The 5,140-nt window shown below is 43.9% G+C and overlaps 1 long non-coding RNA gene across 1 annotated transcript; it reads right to left on the reverse strand.

The window, feature by feature from the left end:
- Positions 1-702: 702 nt before the first annotated feature.
- Positions 703-4,622, reverse strand: LOC119233309 (uncharacterized). The gene is made up of 3 exons (XR_005122373.2): positions 4,560-4,622; positions 1,484-1,540; positions 703-1,161 (listed from the first exon to the last, which is right to left on the reverse strand). It is a non-coding gene; the product is annotated as an uncharacterized LOC119233309 (long non-coding RNA).
- Positions 4,623-5,140: the final 518 nt, after the last annotated feature.

Here is a 5,140-nt window from a genome sequence, read left to right on the forward strand (position 1 = left end):
TTTAATGGGAAGGAACTTTAATACAACTAGGAAACAATACAGGAAAGGCAAAGAGTCTAGTTTCTAAATGAAGCACCAAAGTGACCCGTCCCTCGTGGGTACAAGTCTACCCAAGCAGGATTGGCCCAGAGTGGGGCCCCAAATCCCGCCACAAGTCTAAAGCATCTTCCAGTGGGGACCCACAGAAAAGGATCAGAAACCACCAGACAAGTCTGGAAGGAAAAGAGCAAAATCAAAATAGAGACAAAAACCACCATTGTCACCTCCCCACGGGTCTCACCCATGCCTGTGTCACCCAGTCCATGACCAAAAGGCAAGCGGTTTCTTCACATGTCTCTCCACTCCATGTGCCTCTTCGAGGGCTCCTCCTGGCTCCATCCTGCTTCCTTCTTTCCTCAGTCTCCTCTGCAGCTTCTTCTCTCTGCTCAGCTCCATCCTCCTTTTGGGTGGGGCAGGAAACCTAGAACCCCCCCTTTCCTGGGGACCACCCTGTTACACTTAGTCCCTCCAGGTCTTCAGAGGGCTCCATACCCATCTGCATGGATCATCGTGGCAACTTACGCCAACTGTAAAGTCAGGAATGGGCACAGTGCAGGTTTTCTGATCCAGCAGACGGGGTAAAGCAGGAGTCAGAGTCCTCAGTGGCTTTGCAGGCTTTTATTGGGATTTTCCAGGTACACAGCAGGCAGGGGTGCTGGGGGCCGGGAGGCTATTGACTGCTTCCTGGCCCCCAGCAAGTCTTCGCTCTATCTGGGCTCTCCGGTGTTCGCTCTCTCGGCTTCTGTTCAGCTTCTCTGCTTCTCTTCTCTTGGCTTCTGCTGGCGTCCCTGTGATGCTGCCCTTAAAAGTCCAGTCTTAGCCCAGGTGAATCCCATCTACCTATGCCCATACCCTACTCCAGGTGCCCGCCATAAGGCATGCATTCAGGACCACAGGGTTCCGTCATCTATCCTGATGGCAGGAGGGCAGAAAAGCCTGATACTTTCACCTTATCCTACAAGTCACTTTGGCTATCTTAAATGTAGTAATAGAGATGTCCATATGTGCTGTTGACATCTCCTTTAAGGCTTCAGCTTTCTTTCAGGATGCTGTAATACTTCTATCATACACAGAATAAATTAACTTTTAGACATTTCATTTAATTCGCTGTTATCAGTGGACCTGCAAAAATTTTTTCATATTAGTAAAATGCAGTTAATCTGGATTTGCATCCCAGTCCTCTCCCTGACTAGCCATGGGAGTTCACTTCTCTGAGTCTCACATTCATTGTCTCTAAGCAAGTGGCAATGACAGGCACCCTTGAGAAGGTTCTAGATGGGAAGGGGGTCCCCACAGTACCTTAATCAGCTTAATCTAGTATATCTTGTGATTAGATATATTCTGATGCTACTATTCAAGGCAGCCAGCAGATACGTAGAATCCGATGCCCCAAGTGATGCTCACCTACATCAGCTCTGGCTCTAGGGCATGATACACAACTCACCTGCTGCTCAGGTTCCAAGGACTGTTGTCCAAATTTTCTTTACATCTGCATAATAACCTACAAAAGAAGTCATTTTCATCTCAATTAAAGAATAGAAAAAAGAGTTAGTGACCTGAATCCTTAAAACTCTGAAACACTATCAAGCTAATATGTCCTACTCACCTAAACACAAATTTGGTCCAAAGAGTTATTTGTAAATTGGTGATATGTTAGAAAATCAAAAACTGTTGATGAGTGGTTAACCCCTGTCAGGAAGGCTAAAGATGAAGGGAAGGCTACAATGGTTTGGACCAGTGCTACCCAGTAGGGACACGAGGGGTGTCACCCAAATGATTTAAAATTTTTAGTAGCTGCATTACAAAGTAAGAAGAAATAGGTAAATTCATCTTTATATATATCACTAGCCCATTATATGAAAAATATTATTATTTGAACATGCAATCAATATGACCATTATAAGTGAGCTGTTTCACAGCCCTTCTTTTATACCCAGCCTTATGAACCCAGAGATATTTTATAATGACTGTGCATCTCAGCCTGGAGTCCCACATTTCAAGGGCTCACAGGCACATGTGGCTCATAGTCACCATTTCCCACGCCCATGTGCACCCGTCTCCTCTCCACAGAGGAAGCACAGGGTGACCCAGAAGCTGGGTCCACAGGCTTGACTGAGCTTGTCAAGGTGTCTCAGCAATAGCCAGCAGTGGCAGCCGTTGCAAACACCTCACCACAGGGAATGGCTTTCAGGTTGAGATGTGAAGTAAGGATTTTTTTTAATGTTATTTGAGGGCTTTCTTTCTTTACGGGTCATTTTTTTCCTTTTTATTTATTTTTTTCCTTACATACTTTTAAAGTCATTGTTCATTTTTAAACAATGTTTGCTTCCCCTCCCCTCAGGTGGAGTCCCCATAGAATTTCCTTCCCCAAGGCACCCGTGCACCATCACCTCAGTGCCCTGTGCTCCTCCCTGCCTCCCTCTGATCCCTCTCCCTTCTCCTCCCCTGCAGGATGTCTCTGGTTTATAATTGTCTGTTTTCGCTTTGTTGTGTTTTGTACTGTTACTATTTTTTTACATTGATGTCTTATTTGGTTCCCCTATATTCCTCCTATAAGTGAAACCATCCAATATTTTTTTTCCTTCTAATTTCCCTGAGCGTAATTCCTTCTAGCTCTATCCACGTTGCTGTGAATGACATGAGTTTATCTTTTTTGATTGCTGAATCGTATTCCATTGTGTATATATACCACATCTTCTTGATCCAGTCATCTATTTGGGGGGTATTTGGGTTGTTTCCAGGTTTTACCTATTATAAATAGGGCTGCAATAAACATAGGGGTGCAGGTATTTTTTTGAATCGTTTTGTGTCCTTTGGGTAGATCCCTAGGAGTGGAATTGCTGGGTCATATGGTAATTCCATTTTTTTATTAAAAAAGGGGAGAGAATAATGGACACCTACAGACACAAAGAGGCAGAAAGAGCTGGCCCCGAAAGGGATGGATTTGCCAAGAGAGGGCCTGCAGGAGGGAGGCCTTGAGGAGAGCTGTCTCCGCTGAGGGAGGTCAGTGAAGAGAAGCCCCAGCAAGGTTCAGGTAATGGCAGGCAGGAAGGCTGCTGCCCTGAAGAGGGACAGAGAGTTGGCAAAAAGAAGCACCTGCACAGGCACAGGTGGGCAGAAGGACTGTTGCCTAATGATTTTTTTAGAACAAATATTTTTCCAGGTTATATGGTGCTACCAGTCCTGTCCACTGTGGCAGCTTTCTCCCACTGAACTTAAATCAGTCAATTTGGGGAGTTCTGTGGATACTCGGTGCCATCTTCCTCAGGTTCAAGTTTTCCACAGTAATACTGAGTAGAAATGATTTCAGTATCCGGGGACCAATCTGTTAAGGAGATGATTAACTATCATATCTCTAATTTGGGGATAAAAAATAACTTTTTAAAAAGAACATTTGAACTCTGCTAAAATTTTACTCCTTGGTTATGATGCCTCCAAACTTCTTCAGCTGATTTTTTATAACCTGTCAGAGGTACATCTATTGATTGCTCTTGAGATCTTCATGATATTTGCACCTGTCATGGAAATGGTACTCCTGGGAAATCATATTCTAGAACCAACACTTCCCCAAATAGTCCAGATCAGCAATAACTAACAGAAACTTTTGCAAAGATGGAGGAGTTCTGTATCTGGGGTGTCCAATATGGTAGCCACCAGCTCCTGAGCATTTGAAAGGTGGTTAGTGCAACTGAGGAACTCAAGTTTAACTTTTATCTCATTTTAATTCATTAAATTTTATATTAAATCACTGCCTGTTGCTAGCACTATTGTACTGAGCAGTGCAAGTCTAAGGAAACTGAAATCCAGTTTGCAAACCTGGTTCAAGACACAAATATGAAATGACATGCACCCGCAATGCCAACACCTTGTGGACAGCTTACCCTTTAGCCTTCCCTGTAGGAATGAGAAATTAGTCTCACAAGTTTTCTTTTGTGAAAGCTGACATGGAAGTTTTGGGACAGAGAAGGGTGTCCTTGTCATCGGGCTGGGAAAAGTTCATCAGTTCTCCAGGGCATAGGATTGCTTTCCAGTTTAGCCCAAGACTTTTGTGGGACCCAGAGGTTTAGGAAGGCAACACATGTAATGCCAGAATTAACTACTGCCCACTCCAAGTCACACAACTCAACAAAAGCAGTATCCTGTCCGGGCCTTCTCCTTGGCTATATAAGGCATGGGAATTTCTTGACAATGGGGTGAAAGAGAAAGGGATATTTGCAAAATCTGACTTAGAGAGGAGATATTCATCTGTATGTTGGAGCAAACCATGGACAGAAGATGGCTGTGGCACATTGGCAAGCAGGTCCATTGGGCCATGGAAAGCTCTCAGTGGCTTAAGGATCACTCTACCCTTAGTGCAGAATCTTTTCAAAGAACTGGCACACTCCAGTAAAATACAAAAGGTTTTCCTTCTTTGAAATGTGTAAAACTTCAAACTGTTTCATTCCAACTATTTATTTACTGCCCTTTGAAAAACCAAATCAAATTTGAAAGTTTTCTTTTTTTAAAGAGAGTGCACGTACCTGCAAGTAGTAGCGGTACTAGCATAGATAGACCAGAGGCCACCTGTCTCTTGAATGTGCTGGAAAAAAAAAAAGGGAAATACAATTGGTTGAACTGAACTGATCAATAATCCAGATGCAATTGATCCTCTGTATGTGTAATCTACCTGCTTGCTGAAATCTATTTATTCCCCAAATCAACACTTTCATGCTCCTTTGCAGACATGTGCAGCAGAGAAGTGAAAACTGAGCAACTTGAGGCTACATCCTCAGTGGAGGTTGGGATCGCCTGCCCACCTGACTTCAGTTCTCATACTGTAACAAACATCTGACTCAGGGTTATGTTTTTCACATTTTTGTCCTTTTTGTTGGTTATTTCACTGTTGCATGGCCCCCATGCCAGTGTCCCTAGGTACAAGGGGGCGGTGACGTGCCTCTCAGAGAAAATGCTAGACAAGCTTCATTCAGGAGTAACAGTGCCCTGAGCTTGACATTCATGAATCAAAAATCAGGTGTCTCTAAACAGAACACACGAAACAAAGTTCTACATTAACTTCTGGCGTAAGTGTGGTGCCCAGCGGCTGGTAGACACCTGCTTCCGC

This window comes from Talpa occidentalis, unplaced genomic scaffold (genome assembly GCF_014898055.3).
Source record: "Talpa occidentalis isolate TD23 unplaced genomic scaffold, MPIMG_talOcc4v2.1 talOcc4.745, whole genome shotgun sequence".
NCBI lineage: Eukaryota > Metazoa > Chordata > Mammalia > Eulipotyphla > Talpidae > Talpa > Talpa occidentalis.